Raw genomic sequence first — 26,875 nt, forward strand, 5'->3', positions numbered from 1 at the left:
ACTCAACTGCTTCCTGCCATACCTACAAAACCCAAAAACAACTGAACTCTTTCATCAAAGTGCATATCCCTGACTCCCCACTCATGACATTGCCTGAGATGGAATCCTTATCTCAATAAAAAAGAGAAAATTATCCAAGCTCAAGCATTCATGTCGCTCTTCTTGTCCAGCTGCTCCGAGTGCCTGCCACATTACCCTGCCATGGTGGATGGGACCTGAACCAAGTCCATAAATCCTTTGTTTCCTGTGGTTGCTTTTGTTATTTTTAGCACAGCAAGAGAAATGTAACTAAGACATTAACCTATTTAATCGCTCCGATGACTCTATGAAGTAGGCACTTCTTCTATTCTTATTTCCCACAGGAGGCAAATTAACTCCCTGGAGATCAGTGGCTCAGCCACAACCAAACAGCCATAGTGTGGAAACTAGGATTCAAGCCTAGACATTCTGGCTCTCAAAAGTGTGCGCTAGCCACCATACTTAGCTCATATTTAACAGATAGGTTTCCCCAGTGACAGAGAGTCCAGAGGCAACGTTTGGGATGCTGTAAAGTATGATCTATATTTAATGGAGGAAGTACGTTCAAAGCAATATCTGCTGCAGACACACGGCAGGAAACCAGTGGGATGGATCTGTGGCGTCTTCATCAGTCTGCTTCCAGGTCATGTCAGATGGAAAATACACGATCACAGAAGAATCCTCTATGCAGGGCTGACCTTGTGCACCTATGTATTAAAGACGCCATCTTACCTCTTGTTATCCTGGCATATCTGATGCTGCTGCACAAACCCCACCTGCACCACTTAGTCTGACCTCAAAGTGGATTTAAATCCACAACTACACTGTGTCCTTGGTTCTCCCCCAACCCTGCCAAATAACACATCCAGATAGTAGTTTTCCTTCCCTCTACTCCACCCAGTTCCATGCCCACCCTCCCCACTCCCCTCTGTTTCCCTTCAGAGTTTTTTTTTTCCAATCACTTTTCAGCAAGAATAAGGGATGCTCTGGGAAGATGAGCCGCATCTATCTCATAACACTCCACAAGCCTGGGTGCCAGCTTACCTCTTCCATTGCAAACTTTAGCCTACAAATTATGCCATATTCAAAACCTTTAAGGTTTGTGAGCCAGATACACCTGGGCTTCAGTTCTAGCTCTCTTGTTCACAGGTTGGGTGGAGGACTTTGGATAAAATTCTCAACTTTTTACACCCTCCTATGCAAAAAAAAAGGGGGGGATATTATAAGAATTGAAGAAAGTACCACTGCTGGAGCCTATACCAAAAGAATTTTTAAGAAATATTCCTTTCTTTTCTGTCCTTTCAAACCTTTCAGGCTATTTCAAGCTCTCTCAGCAAGCATAGGTGTGTGTTATGAACCCGCTTACTGATGGATTAATGCTAAGGGGATCCAAGACTTCTCTCTGCATGTTCCCCTTGGGCCCTCCTCCTCTCCATTTTTGATTCAGCTCAAAATAACTGAACTTGGAATGAACCAGTTGGAATCTCTTTGAATCCAGCAGCTCCACAAAGAAGATTAAAACCTTAAACCCCACAGCTGTGGGATAGTCAAAACCAGATTCTGCCTGGCTACTTAGGCACTGTGTATTTTTCTAAAATCTTAAAAACATGTGATTTAATGATTTCTATTTTTAAATTGTTTTAAGTCATACATGCAATCCTTTTTCTGATTAAATAGAATGAAAGAATTTGAAATGATAATTCTCGTTTCTGTCCCCTTATCTAGCTAGTCTCAAATAAGAGTACTAACCAGAGTCTTTAAACTGTTTTTATCAGTTCTCTAAGACCTCTGTTCAAATGCGTTTTGAGTGTGTTCATCCATCCCCCTGACTTCATGTGCTCTTTTTATGAACAACTTGTTTGTGCTGTGCATGTGTCTGGGCATGGTCATGCACTGAAGCCTAATTATTTTCTTCCAAATCTTAACACACAATTATGTTTACTCCAAGTCAACACAAGAATTATCAATATAGTTTTAGATAAGTGTGAAGGCCTAGGTAAAAGATTAAGGGCTAGGTAATTGATACCTGTCTAGTCTGCCATTTTGAGCTGTTACTAATGTCACAGGGACACTTTCTCACATGTCATTACCACTGTTACTAAGAAATTTTCTCATGTCCAAGTTGATTGCATATTCTGTTATATTCTATGCTCTGGAAACCAATCCCAACAGAAGTCAGTTAGAACTGCTTTGTATAGTTAGCCACCATAAGCTTGGACCTGAACCAACCACCCAGCAGCACTTCCTGCACCTATGTGCGAGCTATTATGGTATGTATGCACTGCATAAGTTGCCCTGGGATGGACAACATAAGAGAGACACCTGCACCAATATAAGAAACTATTTGGAGTAAGATTTCTATTTTGAGTAGGTGTCAAGTAAAGTTCAAGTTCCCAAGACCTCCCTGGGAACTGACATCCTACTTGTTAGAAAGAAACATGTCATGGGTAACTGACATCCTGGTTGGCAAGTTAAGACATGAAGGTTAAGCAAGTCTCATCCTGGTAGACAAGTTAGAACATGAATATTAGACAAGGCAAGTCCCCCAAAACAGTTGAATATCCCAACCAATGGGATCAGGATAAGTACAAAGACACGTTCCTGAGGAAATCACCTATCCCTAAATCCTGATTGGTGGAATAACTTGTAACAGATGTTTGTAGATCTCAAGCTTTAAAAGCCCTGTAGGATCTTAACTCAATGTCAAGGTTTAGCTCCCAGGTCTGGATGGTGGCCCTGATCTATTGGTCCTGTGGTGTATGTTCAATAATCTATCCTTGTCTGTCTGAAATCAGTGTTCATGTCATTTCTGAGGTGACTCTGGACCCCAACAAGGTACAATTGTAAGACTGTTCCTTGCATAGATATAAATTTAAATATGAATATACAGATTTAGAGTCTTACCTAAAGGAAACATACTATGTTTTATGGCTTCAATACAATACATTCCCCAAAGCCATGTGTGTTGAATACTTGGTCCTCAGGTCATGGTACTATTTTAGAAGATTCTGGAACTTTAGGAGGCAGAGCCTCTTTGGGGAAATAAGTCACTAGGGAAATGCCTCTGAAGGCTATGCCTGGTACCTGGTAATTTCCCCTGTTTCATTCACTTCATGAGGTGAAAGTCCCCCTCTATGTGATTCCATCACCATGATGTTGGGCCTGACCACAAGACCAAGAAGTCCACAAGGTAAGTATATTTGCCTCTCCTGGAATCTATTATGAACAGTAATGCACTGATATGGAGTATCCTCTGTCACTCACTCTCTCTCTCCATAGATAGATAAACAGGCAGATGATGGATGGGTGGATGGATAGATGGATAGATAGATAGATAGATAGATAGATAGATAGATAGATGGATAGATGGATAGATAGATGGGTGGATAGATGGATGGATGGATGGATGGATGGATGGATGGATGGATAGACAGACAGACAGACAGACAGATGGATAGATGGATAGATGGATAGATGGATGGATGGATAGATAGACAGACGGATGGATAGATGGATGGATGGATGGATGGATGGATGGATGGATAGACAGACAGACAGACAGACAGACAGACGGATAGATGGATGGATGGATGGATGGATGGATGGATGGATGGATAGATAGATAGATAGATAGATAGATAGATAGATAGATAGATAGATAGATGGATGGATAGATAGATGGGTGGATAGATGGATGGATGGATGGATGGATGGATGGATGGATGGATGGAGTGGATTTAAAGAGAAACCTTTTGGAAGACGTGCTCCTTTTTGAGAGTTTAGAGGATAATCTAAACACCACAGCGAGATGGCAGCACCATTTGGTCACCTCCTCTGTTTATCTCCACATTGAGGAACATAATTTAATGGAACATTTCTACCCCTTCCCACTTCCAGTGTTAAACCCTGTAGTGGCTGCATTATTGATAAATCCAGTGCTATGACTCTCCTAGCTTGAATATTTCAGAACTTGATGAGGAAACATGGCCTGCCATGTCTTCTCCCCCACCAAATCTAGCACCATAAATACTTGAGAACACATTGAACACCAAATGCCAGAACCTGCTGTACTATCAAGAAAACAACAACAACAACATCACAGTCCAGAGCTCAAAGGATTGGATGCAGAGCACAAGTTATTGTTGGGCCTGCAGATACTATTTGCTCACAAAATAAATGGTTTGTCCATGGAAAAACCCTGTACTCCACCAAATTGGAAAATCTTTTAAAAGTGGATAACTTTTTCAATTGGTACCACTTCCAAAGTTAAGACAAAAATCATATAAACAATTTAAGTACACCTATAGCCCCTAGTAAAATAGGAGCAACTATTAAAAGACTATAAACCAAAAGCGGCCCAGGGCCAGACACTTTTAGAAAAAAAGAATTCTACCAGACTTCCAAAGAATTAATGTCAATGCCCCTCAAATTATTTCACAAAATAGAAACAGAAAGGACATGGCTTGACTTATTTTATGAGGCCTCTAGTACCAAAACCACATAAAAACTCAATAAAGAAAGAATTACAAACCAATTTCCCTCATGAATATTGATGCAAAAAATATTCGATAAAATACTTGCAAACCAAATCCAAGAACACATCAAAAAAGATCATCTGCCATAATCAAGTAGGTGTCATCTCAGAGATTCAAGGAGTGTTAAATATATGAAAATCAGGAAATATAATCCACCATATAAATAAACTGAAAGAAAATACAAGTGATCATCTCGTTAGATGCAGGAAAAGGCTTTTTGCCAAAATACAAAACCTCTTTATGATAAAAGTCTTGGAGAGATTGGGGATACAATGGACATAGCTAAATATAATCAGGGCAATTAACAGCAAGCCTTTAGGCAACATCAGGTTAAATGGAGAGAAACTCAAAGCAGTCCCACTAAAATCAGGGATGAGACAAGGCTGCCCACTCTCTCCATGTCTATTCAATATAGTATTTGAAGTTTTAGCTAAAGCAATAAGACAACTGAAGGAGATCAAGGGATACAAATTGGAAAGGAGGAAGTCAAATTATCATTATTTGCAGATAATATAGTAGTATATAAAAATAACCTTGAAATTCCTCCAAGAATTTCCTACAGCTAATAAACACTTTCAGCAAAATAACTGGATATAAAATTAACTCAAAAAATCAGTATCCCTCCTAAACATAAATGAAAAACAGACTGATAAAGAAATCAGGGAAATAACACATTTTGCAAAAGCCTCAAATATCATAAAATATCTTGGAGTAACTCTAAATAAGCAAGTAAAGGACTGGTATAATTAAAAACTTTAAGTCTCTGAAGAAATAAATTGAAGAAGATATCAGAAGATGGAAAGATCGCCCATGTTTATGGGTCAGTAGGACTGACATAATAAAAATGCCCACCCAACCAAAGCAATCTACAGATTCAAAGCAATTCCCATCCAAATTCCAACAAAATGGTTCATAGATCTTGAAAGGACAATTCTCGACGTCATATGGCAACACACACACACACACACACACACACACCAGATAGCTAAAACTACTCTGAACAATAAAAGAACTGTAAGGGGTCTCACCATTCCTGATCAAGTTATACTATAAAACTATAGTAATAAACACAGCAGGATATTGTCATAAAAATATAAATATTGGTCAATGAAATCAAATTGAAGACCCAGACATAAATCCATATGCCTATGGACAACTTTTTTTAAGGAATCCAAAAATACACATTGGAAAAAAGACAACATCTTTAAAATAATGGTTTTGGACAAAAGAATGCAAACAGATCCATATGAATCACCCTGCACAAAACTCTACTTTAAATAAAATGAAGATCTCAACATAAAACTAGGTACACTGAACATGACAGAATAGAAAATGGAGAAATTGGCACAGGAGAAGACTTTCTGAGCTTACAGAATAGCATTAACATAGGCACGAAGGTCAACAATGAATAAATGGAACCTCATGAACCTGCAAAGCTTCTGCATGGCAAAGGACACATCAATAGAACAAGGCTACAGCCTACTGAGTGGGAAAAGACTTTACCAAGTTCACATCCAGTAGAGGACTAATACCCAAATTATATAAAGAACCCAAGAAACTGGATATTTTAAAAAAAAACAAGTATTTTAATTTAAAAATTGGGTACGGATCTAATTAGAGGAATCTCAAACTGTCAAGAAATATTTAAAGAAATGTTCAACATCCTCAGCCATCAGGGAAATGCAAATCAAAATGACCCAAAGATTCCATCTTACACCTGATAGGGTAGCTAAGATCAATAACACAAGTGACAACTCATGCTGGGGGATGTAGAACAATGGGAACACTCCTCCATTGTTGGTAGGAGTGCAAACTTGTGAGACAACTCTGGAAATCAATATGGTAGTGTCTCAGAAAATCAGAAAATCAGAAATTAATCTAACTCAAGACCCAACCATACTCCATCCTACCACAAGGACACTTGCTCAACCAAGTTCATTGTGGATTTACTCATAATAACCAGAACCAGAAACAACTTAGAGATCCCTTAACAGAAGAATGGATAAATAATATGGTATACAAAATGGTAAACAAAACAGTGGTACATTTACACACTGGAGTATTACTAAGTGGTTAAACTTTTTTAAAATGACATAATGAAACTTGCAGACAAATGGATGAAAGTAGAAAAAAAAATGATCCAGGGCAAGGTAACCAAGACACAGAAAGATAAATACTTTATGTATTCACTTATAAGTGAATATTAGCCATTAAATAAATTATATAGCCAACCTACAATCTGTAGACCAGAGATGTTAGGTAAAGAAGAGCGGTCTAGGTGGGACACATGCATCTCCCCAGGAAGGGAAAACAGGATAGACTCTATGGGTGAACTGGAAGCAGATGATCCAGGACAAACCAGGTCGGGGAGTTTGATGGAAGGCGAGAGTGCAGGTAGAGATGGCTGCTACTGGGGGCATTTAGGGAGTGTAGTAGAGACCTAGGGCAGTGGAAACTTCATGGAATCTATGAAGCTTGTCCTAATGAGAACTCCTAGTAATAGAGGATACAACGTCTCAACTGGCCATATCCTGTAGCCAGGCAAGGCTTCCAATGGTAGATCTAGGTTGCATTCATTTGAGGTGTTAGCCAAGGAGGTTCCATGAAAACCTGCAAGAAGTCCAGGCGGATGCTAAGACAAAAGGTTGCTCTCTGCAAACTGACAGCAGGGGTTCTATTGCCAAGGATAACATTCACACAACTCATTAACCATGGCGAAGTCAAGACGGTGCCTACATGGAGCCTTCATTCCTGTCGTCTATCCCTTTGATGCAGGAAGGTACTTTCCAGGCTTCCAAAAGTAAGACACAGACAACAACCCAGTCACAAAACCTTTGACCTACAATCTGGCCTGCCTGCAAAATACACTAGGGCAATGGTGGCACAGAACTTGTAGGAGTGGCCAACCAATGCATGACTTGTCTTAAGGTCCACTCCATGATAATGAACCTATACTGGGCACTGCTTGGATAACGGAGAACCAGAGACTAAATAGTTCAGAGACCCAGTGTAAAATCAAATGTCTTAAAAACAAACATACATTTAACAACAACAAATGATTCTTAATAATATTCTGCTATACTCATAGATCAGTGCCTTATCCAGTCATCATCAGAGAGGCTTCCTCCAGCAGCAGACAGAGACAAGTGCAAAGACCCACAGCCAGACATTACTTGGAGAGTGGATGTCTAGATAGGAGGACCCCATAGAAGGGGAGGTGGAAAGACTGTAAGAGTCAGAGGGGATGAAGGACAGTAGGAGAACAAGACCCCCTGAATAAACTAAGCAAGGCTCCTATGAGCTCACAGAGACTAAAGTATCAAGCACAGGCTCTACCGGAGTCTACACAGGTCATGTCCTCTGCACACATAGTATAGCTATTAGGTTAGTATTTATGTGGGACCCCTAGCTATGAGAATGAGTGGGTTTCTGACTCTTGTTCCTGCTCGTAGGACTTTTTTCCTCCTGTTGGGTTGCTGAGTCCAACCTCAATATGGAAGTTCTTGCTTAACCTTATTATATTTTGTCATATTTGGTTATTATCTCTTAAAAGCCTGTTCTTTTCTAATGACAGATAGAAAGTGAGTGGATCTGGAGGGGAGGGGAGGTAGAAGGAGAAACTATAATAAGAATATATTGTATGATAAAAGAATCTATTTTCAATAAATAAAAAAATGTTTTAATGATCAGCTAAAGATTATTTTCAGCCAATACTTCAGCCGATTTATAAACTTTCATAAACGTCAAGCTGCAATAGGCTTTCTCTTCCACTCCTGATGATAAGTGGCGAATAGAGAACAGTCACAAAAGTATAACCAACGCTGGCAATGATTCAGGGGAAAGAAAAGTCCTAGGTATCCTGGATGGCAGTGGAAACTCATCCAGCCACCTTGAAAGTCAGGAGGAAGGTTCCTCAGAGATCCGAAGGAGTCATAGACAGCCTGCACAGCCATGTTGACTGCTACAGTATTAATAAGAGTCAACTTGTAGAATCTGCATAGGTGGCTGTAAACGCACAAAGAGATATAGAAAAAGGCGGTGTATGCCCGTGATGCAGTATGATCAGCCATTAATAACAAGCGGAATTATGTCACAGGCAGAGGAATGCGTGGGACTGCACCATGTAGGGCACAGTGAGTCAGATCCAGGGAGATGCATGAGAGGACATAAATGAGGCGAATTATTAGGGTGTAGATAGGAAAGGGTAAGATATAGGGCAAATATGATTAAAATATTATATGAATGTATAATTCATACAACTTCATACAATTAATATGTGCTAATAAAAGAAAATGGGAAAATGAAAAGTTCAATCTCTGGTCTACTTCTTATGAGAAAGATCAAAATCAGGTAACTTTAGCCCCTGATAAAGAGAACTCCCCCAGCTAGGAAGAGACATTCTTCTCTGACATTTCTAGGGCTTCCTTTGTTAAGACCAAATTGGAGTCCTGTAACCTGGATCGTGACTGTCAATGGCAGTTTTTCCTTCGAAATTTTCACAAGAGATCTTATGTCCTCCCCCACTCCCAACATCTGAAGACTCAGTCCAATTTCCCCAGACTTGCCATCGACTAGTCAGACATCCTTAGTTCTGTGAGTCTTTCCTTGTGGCTTCAGGGGGATGTTGTGTGTATGTCTGTGGGGGGTCTAGATCAAAGGTTCTCAACCCATTGATCACTCCCCCTTTGGGAATCCAGCGATTCTTTCACAGAAGTCACATATCAATATTTACATTACAATTTATAATAGTAACAAAATTACAGTTATAAAGAAGTAACCGCAATGTGAGGGACTATATGAATGAGTTGCAGCTTTAGGAAGGTTGAGAACCACTTTTCCCGCCACCATGATACAAGTTTCTGGGCCAATATCTTCCCCTTAGAAACACATGTGATTCAAGGTGAGCATGAGGCTCCCACCTGCAAAATCAGGTGCTGTGTTGGCAGAGGACAGAAATTTCCTGAGCTCAGAAATTCAAGAATGCCCTGGGCAGCAGAGAGAAGGGGTGAGGGTAGGGGGCTAACATTTTAAAAATTGTGGTTCTCAGAGCTAAAACGTGCTCTTATTTTTCAAGATAAACCTGATCAGCATGAATTATTGGCAACAGAATGGAGGTGTGGTCGTGAAGACACTGATTTAAAACTACAAACTCATGCAGTTCCAGGACTTCCCCCAAGATATCACAAAAGAGACTGTGGGAGCTTGCTGTTGTGCTTCCTCAGTGGCCAATCGAGTAAACCATGACAGGGAAAAATTAAGTCAGCCTGCCCCTGCCCCTGCCCCTGCCCCTGCCCCTGCCCCTGCCCCTGCCCCTGCCCCTGCCCCTGCCCCTGCCCCTGCCCCTGCCCCTGCCCCTGCCCCTGCCCCTGCCCCTGCCCCTGCCCCTGCCCCTGCCCCTGCCCCTGCCCCTGCCCCTGCCCCTGCCCCTGCCCCTGCCCCTGCCCCTGCCCCTGCCCCTGCCCCTGCCCCTGCCCCTGCCCCTGCCCCTGCCCCTGCCCCTGCCCCTGCCCCTGCCCCTGCCCCTGCCCCTGCCCCTGCCCCTGCCCCTGCCCCTGCCCCTGCCCCTGCCCCTGCCCCTGCCCCTGCCCCTGCCCCTGCCCCTGCCCCTGCCCCTGCCCCTGCCCCTGCCCCTGCCCCTGCCCCTGCCCCTGCCCCTGCCCCTGCCCCTGCCCCTGCCCCTGCCCCTGCCCCTGCCCCTGCCCCTGCCCCTGCCCCTGCCCCTGCCCCTGCCCCTGCCCCTGCCCCTGCCCCTGCCCCTGCCCCTGCCCCTGCCCCTGCCCCTGCCCCTGCCCCTGCCCCTGCCCCTGCCCCTGCCCCTGCCCCTGCCCCTGCCCCTGCCCCTGCCCCTGCCCCTGCCCCTGCCCCTGCCCCAGATACACAGAACACACAGGTTCGTTTGCACATCCAGACAAGAGAGAGAGACAGAGAGAGAGAGAGAGAGACAGAGAGGGGGGGGGTATCAGAGAATTTGATTTGCTAGGCCAGTGGTATTGCACACCTTTAATTCCAGCATTTGGGAGGCAGAGGCAGGTTGATCTCTGAGTTCAAGGACAGCCTGGTCTATACATCAAATTCCAGGACATCCAGGGGCTGCAGAGAGAAACCCTGTCTCCAAATCACCACCACCACCATCATCATCCTCATCACCATCATCTGAGATTTCACTGACTATGGCTTTCTCACAAAAAAATATAAAAATCCACACCTGTTTCACTGTGCAAATGAGTTCATGAACAACATGGTCACTCTGAAATGCTTCCCCGTCCCCATCAATATCAGCTTGCTTGGTCCACGCATGTGGCTCAGTTTGTCTCCCTATATCAAGCTTGCAGAGCTCTAGCCTAGGTGAAACTTCTCAGTTTGCCCAGGTAAGTAATATGGTCCATATTAAACAACGAGAAACTACAAATCCATGTTCCTGTCCCCAGGAAGTCAAAAGCTCATGGAGAGCAGGCATGCTGTCATCTTTGGCCCCGTTGCCCACCAGAGTGCCCAGCTAATAGGAGGTGCGTAACACATTCCTGCTAAATGAACGAATGCAGCCATGCTTTTAGAAACATAACTGTGGCACCCAACACCAGAGGCTTGAAGTCTCTGGGATGTAACAACAGAAATAAGTGACATGTCTTGCCTTGCTTGGTGGAAGCCAATAGGACGCAGGTGTCCTTAGCACTCAGACAGATCTAAGTTGGCTTCTAGAATGGAATGGTTTCCAGAACCATCCATCAGTGGCTTAGTCCTTTCCTCAAACTCAAGAGCAGCCCATTAGAATTTGCTGGTCACAAAGGTCACCACTCTTGATTATTCTCAAGTTGAATTTATTTCCAAATTCTAATAAAAGTTCAGGGGCCCTTTTGGCTAACAACTGTTCAGCACCTCTAAATTAATAGGCAGCATGCTATTTCATAGACAGGAAAGGAGTCTGAAGCTAATGGGACATTACCTTTAATGTCATCTCACGTTTGCACTGTATGTTGTCTGTTCTCAGCCAAGCCTTCCCTTTGGAGACCTCTCATCGTTCTTCAGCTCCAGTGTCACCTTTCCCTGGGGTCTTTCCTGGTCATGCTGTTATTATTGTCCTCATGCAAGCAGTCCCCGAATCTTACCTATGCACATGTGCAAGCATGTGTATGCATGGTGCATGTAACTGTGCATGCATGTGGAAGATAGAGGATGAGGTTAGGTGCCCTGCCCTAACACTGTCTATTCTCTCACTAAACCTGGAGCTGAGGAGGGAATCGAGAGCTCCAGAACTCTTCCTAACTACATCACTCTCCCATACAGTCCTGGGGGTTATCTGTGGCCACAGCCAGCTTTTTACATGGGCACTGAGAATTCAAACTCGGATCTTCATACTTGCACAATATGTGCTCTTACCTTCCAAGCATCCCCCAGCCCCATGTTTTAGTTTCCTGGCAATGGTCACCTGTGCCTGAAGTTGTGTGTTCAGTTGATCACTTGTTTGTACTTTGTTCCTGCCCTCCTAACTGTTGAAATTCTCAAATGCTTCCTCCATGCTCAGACCTCCAGCAGGCACACTGTTGAAGCTATATAAATATTCATGGGAAGAATGAATGACCAGATGTCTTCCACAGTAGGCAGAGCTAGCTGACAAACACCTTCAGCGGTAAACAGTCTATTTCAGCCCAGGGTTCTGTAATGTGAACTTCCAAGAGTTCTATCCTTCCTCGGTGGTAAGCACAAACCACACAACTCTGATCAATGAGCATCAAAACTGGCATACCGAGGAGAGTTCAGCATGCTTACAGTTATGCTACACAGTATATTGCAATCACTTTAAAGGGAACAGTTACAAGGAAAGGAAGTGTTCATTGCCAGCAACAAGGGGATATCACAGTTTAGGGAAATGCTCTACCTTACAGTGTTTCTGGACAAAATGAAGCAAAGAACAAATGGGCAACAACAGGCATATGATGGAGATTCAGGCTCACATTCCTCCCTACTCTTTCTCTTCCTACTTTGAAAGACAGGCTTCTAGACTGAACCTTCAGCAGCTCAAAGGGTATACAGCACTGTGTATCTGATAAATCTCCACCCTCGGCCTTTGGGGAGAACAGAGGAGGTGTTTGGGGTAGATGGTGAAATGCCACATAGTCATCTTCGAAAATAGCAAGAACACAGATGGGTGCATATCAAATGTGCCTCAAGCACATGACTCGGCCACCTCCCTTCTCACCCAGACAAACATCCATCTTTTAAAAGCTGCCAAATATAATTGTCCCCTGACAGCTCTCCACCTCCCAGCTGGGGAGAAAAGGTCTTGAAGGCCATCTGAATATTGAGATACTTCTAGAAAGACCTTGGAATGTCATGAGTTGTCTGCCTTTAAAAACAAACTGCTGTATAGAAGACCTCTATTTATCTGGGGAGGCAGTTAGAGATGGGTGATGAAATGGGGGTATGCAAAAGAAGCTTAAGGGAGCAGAGGCTGTTGGTCACAATGTCAGATTAGAACAGATAAGGGTGCTGCATGGAGAGCCTGGCACAAGGAAGAGAATGAGGAGGATGAAGGGTTGCCTTAGTCAGGGTTTCTATTCCTGCACAAACATCATGACCAAGAAGCAAGTCGGGGAGAAAAGGGTTTATTCAGCTTACACTTTCCACATTGGTGCTGATCACCAAAGAAAGTCAAGACTGGAACTCAAGCAGGTCAGAAAGCAGGAGCTGATGCAGAGGCCATGGAGGGATGTTTCTTTACTGGCTTGCTTCCCCTGGCTTGCTCAACCTGCTCTCTTATAGAACCCAAGACTACCAGCCCAGGGATGGTCCCACCCACAAGGGGCCTTTCTCCCTTGATCACTAATTGAGGAAATGCCTTAAAGCTGGATCTCATGGAGTCATTTCCCCAACTGAAGCTCCTTTCTCTGTGATAACTCCAGCTGTGTCAAGTTGACACAAAACTAGCCAGTACAAGGGCAAAAGGAAGAAGAGGAAGAAGAGAAGAGAAGAGGAGGGGGACTGAGGGGAGAAGGAAGGGTGTGTTGGTGGGTGCATATTGGGAGAGTGGAGCTAGAACACTATCTCCCCCCTCCTTACCATAGAACTGAGAAGATATAAACTTTCTATTACCAGCCCCCCACACTCTGCTCACAGCAAGCTATTAATTCTTTCTAGCTCAGGTACTCATCGAAGCCCTTCCTGGACCATTTTCAAGCATCACATTCTCAAAAGGCCCCGTCCTTTGTGAACAGCCTTCTAGGAACTCTGCCTGCCCCCCAAGCTAGGAGGAAAGAACTCTCCTTTGGGTAAATGAGTTGCCCACACAGAAGCAACACAGCCCTCAGCACTGAGATTCTACCAGGCTTTGTAATTAAATCCTCCCTTGAATCCAAAAGCACTTCAGGATTTTTCAAAACCTGGATCGTGGACAAAAAAATCTAATTTTGGAAATCAAGAGGCAGACGCAGCCGAGCTTGCTTTGTGCATAAGCAATATCCACTTCAGAGGACAGGAGCTCTGTGACAGGAATCCTAGGGGAAGCAGGATCCATCAATTATCTCCACTCCCACACAAATAGAACAAATACAGATTATAATAATTTTAAATCCCAGTTACTTATTCTCTTGATTTAAAAACAAAAGGCACTTACAAAGAAATGACTAAACAAGAATAGAAATACAATTTTTTAACTGAGATACCTCTTAGTATCTCTCTCACACACACACTCTCTCTCTCCCTCTCTCTCTCCCTCTCTCTCTCTCCCTCTCTCTCCCTCTCTCTCTCTCTCTCTCTCTCTCTCTCTCTGTGTGTGTGTGTGTGCATGTGTAGGGCACATATGCACATGTCTGCATGTATGTGGAAGCCATAGGTAATGTTATCATGCACACCCTTTTTTTTTTTTTTTTTTTTTTTGAAACAAGGTCTCACTATGTAGCCCTGGTTGGCCTAGAACTTGCTGTATGGACCAGACTGTTCTCAATTCACACAGATCTGCCTGCCTTTGCCTCCTAAGTGCAGGGATTAAAGGCATGGGCCACAAAGCCCGACTGTCATCTTAGTTCTTGATCTAAGGTTTCTCACCGGCCTAGATCTCTCCCAGTAGTCTGACTGACCAGCAGCAGCAGAAATGCCTGTCCTTCCCATCCTACACTGGGAATACACGCTCACACCATTCTACACTGGGAATACACACTCACACCAACTGTGCCTGGCTCTGCTTTATGTGATTCTAGAGATAAATGCAGACCTTCAAGCTTATCAAGCAAGCCCTTTACTGACTGAACTACCACCCCAGCCCTAACTTTTTCTCTTTATATTATCTTTTAGAACATTTTCCCAAACTTTATGCAATAAGCAGATGTTTATTATTATACCTTTATGGACTGCTTTTATCTTAAACTCCAGTTATTTGAACTATCTACATGTGAGTTACGTTTTTAACAAATATTTATGAAGCTTTATCTGTTTTATCTGTGTTGGCCAACTATATAGTGTGAGCACTGCTGACCACCTTACAAATAAAGTTTTATTGGAATTCAGTCAGCTTGTTTGCCTAGGTGATGGCTATTTCTGTACTAGAAGAACTAAGTCATTACAACAGAGATACAGTGACCCACAACACTCTTGCCAGATATTTTCATTGGTCCCTGAGTTGTATGAAAGGCTCATCAAGTGACAGAAATAAGCAAACACAAGAATAGTGTGCATAGCTCAGGGGGTGCATCTTTGGGGTTCCATACTTCTAACACAACTGTGCTGCTGAAGTTGTAGGAAATATAATCTCACTTATTGTATTCATGGTTTGGTTCTCTACCTAGATAGGGTTCTTGATGTTCCAAGGAATGTAAAGCCCCACGTCTTGCTGGTACCTTTTTACCAGCCCCCAACACAGCACTTCACATGTGGTCAGGCACTCAGAGAGCTCTGGCACCAAGCATGGCTATATTCCAATAAAGCTTTAACTATAAAATGGGGCCATGACTCCGACTGTATTCTCAGGGTTATTCAAATCAGTTACCATTCCTTGCCTTTAAGAATCTAGCATCTCTGGATGACTTGGTGCTTAAGAGTTCTGACTGCTCTTCCAGAGGTCCTGAGTTCAATTCCCAGAAACTACATGGTGGCTCATAACCATCTGTAATGGGATCTGGTGCCCTCTTCTGGTGTGTCTCAAGACAGTGATAGTGTACTCATATACATAAAATAAATAATTCTTTTTTAAAAAATGGATCCAGCATCTCTTACATAAAGCCAATAAAAACTACAGGTCTGAGAATTTAATATACTTCTCTGCATTTACCTGAAATAGCTAATTTAGGACCGTTTGAAACTGGGAGTTCAGAAATGTGCCACCAAAGGCCCATAATTCCTTCCTAAACTCTAGCATCATCTAGTTTCACGACAGAGAATGACTAGTAAGAATTTCATAACAAACATATCAAAGGCCCAAGAAATCTTAGGGAGATTTGCTGTTCTGTTCTGCAGTAGGAATGTACTTAGGTGTCCTATTAAAGGAATCGAGCAATGGGTTGGTCTCCAAGTTAACCTGATAGGCAAAAGGAAACACATCAGAAACAGGTGGGAGAGAGTCAGAGCCACAAGCCTCCCAGGCAGAGAGAAGTCTGTGTGTAAATGTTCTAATTGGGGATCTGGAGTTTGTTCCACATTCAATAGGATCCTTCCACGTCTGTCTCTCCTTATTCAATTAAGGAGATGGTAGAAGCCTTCAATTTTCTTGATGATTTGAAATAAAAATAAATGATCAGGTAGGGTGCTTTTTAAAACACACTTCTAAAAGAAACTTCTGCTAAATTTAATCACAAGACTTCTGGAAAACAGTCTTTGTCTCCCAGAAGTGATTGTCAGTTCAGATCCAACACCACACACACACACTCACACACAGATACACACATACAAACATTCTCACACAGAGAAACACAAATACACACTACAGACAGAAACACACACAAACACAGATACAGACACACACACATACACACACAGAGACTGCATAAATTCTCTTTGGGAAGGAAGCTCTGCCTTTCAAAGAAAAACAATATAGTAATAATAATATAATAATAATGACACACCTGATTAAGTCTAGAGAGAGTAGACATAAATCAGGCCAATGTTCAAACTCAAAGAAGTAATGAAAGTTAGAAAGAAGAAAGAAAAGTACTGCACCAGCCACACCATGGCAGATGGACTTCATGGAAGTTCTCCACCTGCACACGGTTCCCTAAATGTCCATTGTTCATTCTTTTTCCCCACTATCCTCTTAATTGTGTTTCCTATGTTTGAATTTGTCTTTCTAGTGTTACATGATGTGTTCTTTCCTGTTGAGGCTCCACTCTGCAAGATTTTCACTTTGCCTTTAATTTATGTAATTTGGGGATTTGTTTTATTATGTGAGATTTGGAGTAAAGAAAATTAGGTGAACTCCTCCCCACATCTGGAGCTTGAAAACACTTCAGGCAAGATTAAACAGACAATCTAGGCTTAAACATGTCTCCTCGGACTAATGATCCTGAGCGAGTACCTATCTAACATCCAGAGGCTTGGGTTCCTCATGTGCCCTGGTATACCAAGAACAGTGCGTCCAGAGTCGGGTGTGAGGGGAGCACAGCGGCCAAGGCATTCACCACACAAATGTGGTGGCCTGAGCGGGAATCCCCAGAATCCACATCCAGCTACACACAGCAGCGTGAAGCTGTAATTCCAGTGCTCCTCTGTGAGATAGGAGAATGGAGGGCAGAGGCAGAGGCAGGAGAATCCCCACAAGACTGCCAGACAGCTGGGGCTGGTGAGATGGCTCAGTGGGTAAGAGCACCCGACTGCTCTTCCGAAGGTCCGGATTTCAAATCCCAGCAACCACATGGTGGCTCACAACCATCTGTAACAAGATCTGACGCCCTCTTCTGGAGTGTCTGAAGACAGCTACAGTGTACTTACATATAATAAATAAATAAATCTTAAAAAAAAAAAAAAAAAAAGACTGCCAGACAGCTACCCCAGCTTACACACTGTCTTAGTCAGGGTTTCTATTCCTGCACAAACATCATGACCAAGAAGCAAGTTGGGGAGGAAAGGGTTTATTCGGCTTACACTTCCATACTGCTGTTCATCACCAAAGGAAGTCAGGACTGGAACTCAAGCAGGTCAGAAAGCAGGAGCTGATGCAGAGGCCATGGAGGGATGTTCTTTACTGGCTTGCCTCCCCTGGCTTGCTCAGCCTACTCTCTTATAGAACCCAAGACTACCAGCCCAGGGATGGTCCCACCCACAAGGGGCCTTGCCCCCTTGATCACTAATTGAGAAAATGCCTTACAGTTGTATCTCATGGAGGCATTTCCTCAACTGAAGCTCCTTTCTCTGTGGTAACTCCAGCTGTGTCAAGTTGACACAAAAATAGCCAGTACACACACCAAGGAACAGAGACCTCCCTCAAACAAGATGGAAGGCAAGAAATGACATTTGAAGTTGTTCTCTGAGCTACACATGCAAGTCAGGGCATACAGACACCCACAAGTGAGCACATGCATCATCTACAAACACACACACACACATATATACATACATACATATATATATATATATATATACATATATATATATATATTTGTCATGACTGATGTAGCCTCTCAGGATTAATGTGTGAGTTCAGTGAGACTCTGGCCGATCAGCACAGAGCACAGTGCTCACGAAACACTCACTTCAGACAACCATTAGTCTCCTATATAATCGCAATGATTCTATGTGATTCTGAAACCACTCCATTGCCAGGACTAATGCCTGAAACCTCTTGACAGCCTCACACCTAAGTGGTTGGTTGACTAGTGTTTGTCTAAAACTGTCCAAAGACTAGAAACTCACAAGTCATACCAGCTCTTAGCAACCTCCTTTATGTATTCAGTTGAAATCCTCCCCTCAGTGACTCTGACCCCTTGGTCATAGTTCTTTTCCTTGGGAACCTCAAAGGAATGAAACAACACATCTTACATTTTGTACCAGTGAAGGTCTGCTTTTATCACCAAAAATGGAGAGAAAAAAAAAAAAAGAGCAAAATACAGTTAGTCCAACAGTTCCTGGGACACTGACTGGAAGAGGAAGATAGTACCCTGAGCATGGGCCCCGGGAGATGCAGGTTGGGCTCCATCTCATCAGAAGGAGTCGTGAACCCTCCTATTGCTAGCACATTCTTCTAGCAAGTGGCAGAGCTTATGTACAGGATTGCTTCTCTGAGTTGAGTGGCTAATCCTTCATCAATCAACCCAGGCATGAAGCAGAGAAACCTACTATGTGCATTACAGTAATGGGAACCCACCTGTGTTCTGGGGAATCAGAGAGCATCCCCAAAATGGACAAGCTGCTGTGAATTCTAGTCATGTTTTGAGGAAACTTGCCCCACGTGAGTGAATCATAACATAATCCTTTTTAGAGTTGGCAAAGTCAATCACCAAACATCCTGTTGTTTCAACCTGGCAAGCTGAATTAGCTGTACTGCTGTTTGTTTTCTCAGCAGAAAGTTGAGCTTTAGGACTACAGAAGACCTATCTGTTGTTCACCAGCATCTCCCAATAGCCCTGACCCTGGAGTATTGATTATAACAGCTTCTCAGTGCTTACTTGGTTTGGTTTGGTTTTAACATTTTGGCTATTTCCAAATATGGCCCCACCCATTGAGAGCTACCAGTTCAAAGAGATAAAGAAAGCAAGGGAGTTCACAGATGGGCAGCGAAGTTGAATAATGGGAAATCCAATGTGCAGAGTGATTCGGCACAGGTGTGTGCGTGGCAGTGTAAGCAGAGAGAAGTGACTGGTTTTCCTCTGAGGCAAGAGCTGTGAGTCTGACTTTTCCTTCATGCGCCTAGGTTGGACTGTGAAAGGCAGTCTGTGTCCTGGTAGAGCGAGGCTTACTGGGGAAACCCAGTAGAAAAATCTACAAGGGACCTAACTGTAAGCTATGCTCCCAGACACAAGCACCTGACACCACATCAACTCCTCAACTCCATAATCCTGTGACTATCAGTCATGTAGACAATGTCCCAAGCTCCTGGTATTCTGGCTACAGCCAGGTAAGCTCTTCCCCACAGTTACCTGGCAACAGCAAGGTAGCCCAGTCCACTATAAAGGGGCTGCTTGCCCCCCCTCTCTCTCTTAAGCTATTGCTCTCTCCGAGTCTCTTACCTCTCACTCTCCTTCTCCCCTTCCCTTCCCCCCTCTCTTCACGTGGCCATGGCTGCCCTCTAATTCTCTTCCTTCCTTCCTTCCTTCCTTCCTTCCTTCCTTCCTTCCTTCCTTCCTTCCTTCCTCTCTCTCTCTCTCTCTCTCTCTCTCTCTCTCTCTCTCTCTCTCCCTCTTTCTCTCTCTCCAATAAACGCCTTCAAAACATGGACCTTCTCTAGTCATCGAGATTTGCTGTGTTAGATAGAGCAATGGAGCAGGTCTCCCTTTAATGAGCCTCCCTTCTAACCTTCTGCTGGGAGACTTTCCTGCACTCCAGCCATGGCCTCCAATCAACCCAAGCTGCTGCCAAGCTAGCAGCCTGAGCTAGCCAGCCAGACTCTCTCTTCCCCGCAGTAACCTGAGGGTTTGTTCTCAGGTCTGCGATATGCAGCAGTCTGGGATGTCTGAGAGCAAGAACCAGTCAGAGCTGAGACTGCACCTTCCCCACCCCCTGGAGCGAGGTTGTGTGGCCTGTGAGGTCCAACGCCTGTCCAAGGTTCCGTGGGGTCTCCCGGCAGTCTACCTGAGCTCTGGTGGGCACAGGTCTCCCACCCTGTTATTTCCCCGCGCCCGGTGCCCCACAACTACCTTCTAAGCCAGCAGGAATTCCCTCAGGTAGAGTGTGTACCTTCCCATGTTGTACTGTGTGGTAGCCACGCCAGCCACAACCCTGAGACTTCATAGTTAACAAAGGGAAGTCACAGGCAAGACTGTCATGTCAGGTGAGCTCTCCTGGATGTTGAACTTGCCTCAGTGAGCTCACCCAAGAGAGAAAATGATTATTGCTAATAATAGGTTTTTAATTGATTTAAAATTTCAGATCACTTTTAGACTTAGAGAATTTAAGAAGACAGAGAACAATTCCCATGCACCCTTCTCTCATTTCTCCTACAATTAAGATCGTAAGCTGGTATTTTTTTGATGCAGTTAACAAGCCAATGTTAATACATTATTATTAACAGAAGTCCAGACTTTGTTTGGATTGCTTTGAGTTTCTCTGTGTGGACTCATGTACGGGAGTGCATATGCACATGCATATATATGTATGTGGGAATTGTGCCTCCATGTGTCACTGGGACCTTAGGAGGAAAGAGTGATAACCTATGGGATGGGAATCCTGACTGCTCCGATCCCTTCAGCTTGACCATCCCTCTCGTGATCCTCCAACCTGAAGGATACAAACTCTGAGTTTGCAAATATGGGTACACAATATGAGTGCTGGAATAACGGGCAAAAAAGAGTTTTCCAGAAGATCAACATGGTGGCAGCCATTCTTCTACATCTTCTATTTTCTGCCCCTCAACCTGCCATTCAATTTGGACAGTCAAGAGGAAAATCTGGCCAGAAACAAAACAAAAGGAAGCAAAGAAAAAAACAGCCAAACGGCAGTTTAGCTTCCACCCCTTGGAAGGAAGTTATGCGAAGGCCAAGTGTCTACTCCCATTGAGGCTGCCACCTGAAGGGGGATGGGGGCTCTAATTTGGAGCCTGAGTGAGTCTTCTCTAAGTTCCTCATGTTATACTGTATGAGCTCACTCCACCCACTGAGGAGCAAGCCCTCTGCACAACATACTCTATTGCAAACCTTGGAGCTCAACTCCGTCCATCTGCCAAGACAACTTCAAGGACACCTGATAATGATTGCTAATCATTTTTACACTTGGCCATATAAAGCTCAGAGCAGAAATTTAAAAAAACAAAACAAAACAAACCCCAAAAACCAGAAAACCAGATCTCCTCTAGAGCTTCCACAGTGCCCAGAGATCCAGCCGAAGACAGCAGCTAATGCTCCTGTCCAGGCCTATGCCCAGGACATGGAACACACAGGCAGGCTAGCTCTGCTTCCACATCAAGCACAGCCTGAAATTTGAAGGCAGATCATTGGCTTCCTTCCCCTAGGCTGGGCACCAAAGGCAAAGGTCTTGCCTCCTCTAGGTCCTGCCACATTCTCCCCTATGTTCTATTGGTTCAGACAGTAGCATCCCACACAATAAAATTCCATCCTAGCAATTTTTCCACTGCCCACAAGCAGGGAGGGAAACGTTCTCAGTTAGAGGGCTGCTTTTTGTTAATGGTCTCTGCCTTTGGAAGATAACAACAGCATCCTTTAGATTTCTTGAAGAAATAGAGCAGGACAAAAGTAGGCTGTGACACCCAGCTGGGGTCCGTGAACTTGTTCATAATGCCTAAGGAACTTCAGAAGCTTACGAGGACAATTGCCTAGTGTTCTATGCTCATTGACATCTAGAGGGCCTGTGAAAACTAGGCCATGGATATAATGAGAGGCAAAGCCACTGAGAAACAGAATGGGGATGCACCCAGGTGTCCCCAGGAACCTTTGCTCTCCATCTCCTGAACAAAATTGGATGGGAGCAGTGGCTTTCAGGGGACGTCAAAACTGTCTTGCAACCCTAGCAGTTGCCAACTTTGTTTTCTAAATTTAAAGACCTCAAGCTTCTATTATTTTTCTCCCATGAAACAAAGCTCTCCTTTTTCAAGTCATAGCTTTGTTAATAACTCACTGTGTCTACAGCAATTACTCACCCTCTTTGAGAAAATCCAGTTCACTGGACTGTAAAACTTATGTACCTCTGTAAGATCTCTCTACCTGAAACACTTCCCCAGTGGGGTTTTGAGTGATATATATATATGAGAGAGAGAGAGAGAGAGAGAGAGAGAGAGAGAGAGAAGATGCTTTGAGAGACCCTGAAACAGATCAAAGGTTATTCCTGCCCTCCTGTAATTCAATAGAAAACAGAGAAAGTGAAATTTATACTGGTTACACAATGAAAAATAGCATAAAACTCATGCACACACCACATGCACACACCACATGTACACACACACACACCACATGCACACACCACATGCACACACACACACACACACACCAAAAATACAAGCCCTGGTTAGTACTCCTGGCAATTCACCAAGTTCCAATCTTCCTGACTCACAAAGTACGGTTATTTTCACGCACTGCCCTCCTTGCATTAGGTCAAAGTTCCCACCCTTCACTGTCGCCCTCTTCTCTGTAAGCTTCTCCTTTGAGACCATGGCTCATTAGAATGGCAGTAAGTAGAAGCCACAGAAAGAAGAGAAGAAAATAAAAAAGAATGATTTCTAATGTAGCAGCTATGCTTAAAGTCATTCATTCACTCAATCATTTGGCAAAATGTTACTGAACTGTCAATGTTAAGCCATTTCCTGGAACTGGTCAGGTGATGCTCATGTAGATGCTGAGAATGCAAGGATGAGCAAGATAGAGCCTGGAGAAAGAGGGCAGTGCATGTTAAAGCTGTTCGAGCACATTACTGTAAGCTCTGAGGTGGGGAATCTCAAGGCACTGTAGGAAAACAGATCACAGCCACCTCCTGACCACCAGGGGCAGTCAGTCAGGAGACACTTTCTGGAGGTGACATTAAGAAAAAAGCAATGGAGTTGACTAACTGAGGTAGTGTGGTAAGCAGGCTTAGGACAGAGTAGGGGGAAGGCTGGCAAGCATACGACATTTTGTGGTGGGAATCAACAGAGAGGAAGCTCGAGATGCAATTGAGTTGGCAGAGCTCTTGCCTAATGGGCACAAGGCCTTGGATGCTATCCATGCATGGCATAGGCTTGGGCAGGTCCAGTAGGAACAGAAGATCAAAGCCATCCTCAGCTACATAGAGAGTTTAAGGCCACCCTGGGCTACTTAAGACCTTGTCCTAAAAACAAACAAGCAAGCAAAAACCAGTTTGGGTGCTTTATGGAAGTCAAAGGAACTGGAAAAAGGGAAGGTCTGGGATTATACTCAGCATATTAGAGGAACTCTTTTTTATGCTGCATAAGTTCAGAAGAACAATATAAAGGGACCCAGGAAAGCAGCTGTCCACTGCAGAGGCCATCCTCCACACTTCATCACCATGTACAGGCCCAGCACCTATGCTCCTTGTACACATGATGAGCTGACATGGTACAGCAGGGCCTTCTGACCTCAGACTGGTTTGCAGTTTTTTTGTTTGTTTGTTTGTTTTAATTAGTCAGATTTATATTAGTACATCCTCAACCCACAAAATGCCTGCACAATGAACTCAAAACTCAATTGATATAAACACAGGCTACACACCTAAGTGGGGCAAAGGCACCCTACTTATTATTTAATCATCTATCTAAGAAATCCCCAATACTTATGGCTCCCAGGACTGAGAGGTTCTGGCTCCTCTTCCTCTCCTATAGGTTCCATCTGCTCTCCTCTACATTTCTTTCTCTCTCTCTCTCTCTCTCTCTCTCTCTCTCTCTCTCTCTCTCTCTCTCTCTCTCATCTCTCATCTCTCATCTCTAAAACTCTCAGCCCGCCTTCTTTTTCCATTGCCCAATCCCTGCTTACAGACAGCAATCTACATTTTGGCTCAGATTATTCTTTTATATATGCCAAAAGACTGTGCTAATCAAATGTCTCCAGATGTTGCCAGACACACCCTCAGAGGACACCATCCTTGGTTCAGAACCATTACTCTATTTCTTATGTGTGCACATGAGGCATGTATGTCACAAGTATGCAGGTGCCATGAGGGGGAGGCTGAAGGGCATCCTCAGGTGTTGTTCCTTAGACACTATCCACCTTCGCTTTTGAGACAGAATTCCTCACTGACCTGGGCAGAAAATCCCAGGCATCTACCTGTCTCTGTCTCCCAGTACTGGGATTACAGGCGCGTGCTGCCTGTGGCTGAGTGTGGCATTTTATACACGAGTTCTTGTGCGTGTAAGGCAAGCACTTTAGCAACTGAGCTATCTCTCTAACACTGAGAACTATTACTCTTTTATTAATGTGTTTGAGTGTGTGTGTGTGTGTTTGTGATATGTGTGCACCCACAAAAGAGAGCTATACCCTTAGACATGAGGTCATTGGCAGTTGTGAACCCCTGGCATGGGTGCTGAAATCTGAACTGGGTCCTCTAGAGAAGCATGAAGCTAAATCACCTCTCCAGCCCCGAATCCATGCTGGACTCTGACTCCCAGGCCACACAAATGAGAACATCAAGGGTTCTTTCCCTGCAGGGTCTACATTTCTTCAACTCTATCAAACAAACCCTCAGTTCCTTACTCCTTCCATTTTGTTCATAAATTAATGCAAGGGTGACAATTTTTCCTGTTAACTAAAAATGTTACTGTTCTGGAAGCAAAAGAGATTTCTCTGATCACATGCAGCATGCTATATGTTTCCTTTCAAACTAACAGATCACTGCTACCCACATGATCATTTATTCACAGTCTGTTTCTGCCCAATTCTATGGACAATTTTGCCCCTGTCCTGAGAATCTGCCACCCACTTGATAATTTATTAGAGTTTCCTCCTAAAATGGACATTATGACAATTAAGAGGACCCAGAACTGCCTGTAACTTCAGCTACAGAGAGTCTGGTGCCCTCTTCTGGCCTCTGAGGGCAACAGTACCCATGCATGTATATCCACAATGACACAAACACACAGACACATAGACACATAGACACATACACAGGAGAGAGGGAGACAGAGACAGAGGGGGAGACAGAAGGGGAGGAGACGGAGGGGGAGTTAGAAATAAAATTGGGACCAGAGAGATGGCTCAATGGTTAAGGGTTGTCCCAGCGCCCACACTGGGTCTCATGCCCACCTGTGACTTGATTTCCAGTGGATCTGACACCCTCTCTGACCTCTCATCTTCCTAAAACAAAAACAAAACTAAGTCACTCATCTCATGACTCTGGACCCCAATCTTTGTCCTGTCACTAATCTGTAGAGAGACCTCTATTAAGGGGGTAGGACAGAGAGTTTTCACCAAGTAGCTAGGTACAGTCAGAAAGCACCAAAGCTTATTTCCTCTGCTCCCTCTTGCTGTGAGTGTGGCGGCCGGGAGACTGTCTTTGCTCACTCAAATTATCTTGCCAGACTAAAGTGATTTGTAGAAAAGCCCCGAGTATGTAATTTTATTACTTTAGCTCTGATTTTAATATAATTCATGCAATTTCTTCCGCAGGGAGAAAACAATTTTTCTAAACACCTGCTAAATGAGAGTTTGTGGGCTTGGCTTCCACCAACCCTCCTTGTAGAACTTTCTACTAAGAGATGAGGCATGGAGGAGTGCCCTGCTCAGACAACCTTGCCCATACCATCTTACCTATTCTATCTCTCTCATGCTGGCAGCATCCCAGCATAGACCAGGCATGTTTCTGAAAAATCCATCTTTTATAAAGATGTAGCCCAGGCAGGATTCAGGGATTCTGACATTTGAAGTTGGAAAACTGTTGTTGGGGGCCACCTATGTGTTACCAGATTAGTTATGCACTGTCTCTGATCCCCACCCACTCATGGCCAGTTACATATCATTTGACAATTGTAACAATGGAAATTCCTACATTTAAAATGTCTTCAAGATGTCTCCCACAGATATTCAGCCCGAGTTCAGGCTAAGGCATTTGATTCTTTAGTCTCTTAGAAGGTAATGGTGTGTGTGTGTGTGTGTGTGTGTGTGTGTGTGTGTGTTTTGTTGTTGTTATTGTTGTTGTACTTGGAAAACAGAACTGAGTTTAGACTCACTTCCACCTATGGAAACTAAGGAGTTTCTGGTCTATGTTGCTTAGCAACTGGTGAACATGAGTAAGTTCCCTGATGCCTCTGAGCCTCGCACACACAAAATGGGGACCATGGCTCCTACATTAAAGGACTATAGAGTGTTTGGTAACCAGACATGCGATGCTTCTTACCTTCTGCTTCAGAACTGAGTTACCCGAGAATAGAGAGAACGCACTAACACGCTCCAGGTGGCTATCGTCTCTCTCCAAGTTGAACAGTCTCTACTTTCCCCTCGCCTTGTCAGTGGGTTCTTCTCACAGTGTCTGTCATTATGCTCATTCCTGAATTACATTCTCTGGCCATGTGACTTGGTACCTTTCCACCAGGAAGTAGAATTCGTATCCTTATCCCTTGGGTCTGGTCTAGCCTTCAGCTTGTGTTGTTATGTAGCAGACATGATAAACATGCTGGCTCTAAGCCAGGTCGCAGAAAGTATCCACATCTGAGCTCTCTTAGGATCTTGTCCAGGTGCTCTGTAGCCTGACCAAGTGTGAGATGATGACACAGAGCAGCATTCAACATCCTCATGGTGACTCCACCCATATGA

The 26,875-nt window shown here is 43.8% G+C and overlaps 1 long non-coding RNA gene across 2 annotated transcripts; it reads right to left on the bottom strand.

Moving 5' to 3' along the window:
- Window positions 1-545: 545 nt before the first annotated feature.
- On the bottom strand, window positions 546-26,763 carry LOC147000579 (uncharacterized). 2 transcript variants are annotated; one of them, XR_015045778.1, is made up of 4 exons: window positions 26,460-26,763; window positions 25,370-25,420; window positions 1,063-1,213; window positions 546-725 (listed from the first exon to the last, which is right to left on the bottom strand). It is a non-coding gene; the product is annotated as an uncharacterized LOC147000579 (long non-coding RNA). The 2 variants fall into 2 exon arrangements; XR_015045777.1 differs by lacking the exon at window positions 1,063-1,213.
- Between the last annotated feature and the right edge of the window lie 112 nt (window positions 26,764-26,875).

Source organism: Mus caroli, unplaced genomic scaffold (genome assembly GCF_978045245.1).
Source record: "Mus caroli unplaced genomic scaffold, Mus_caroli_1 scaffold_17, whole genome shotgun sequence".
NCBI lineage: Eukaryota > Metazoa > Chordata > Mammalia > Rodentia > Muridae > Mus > Mus caroli.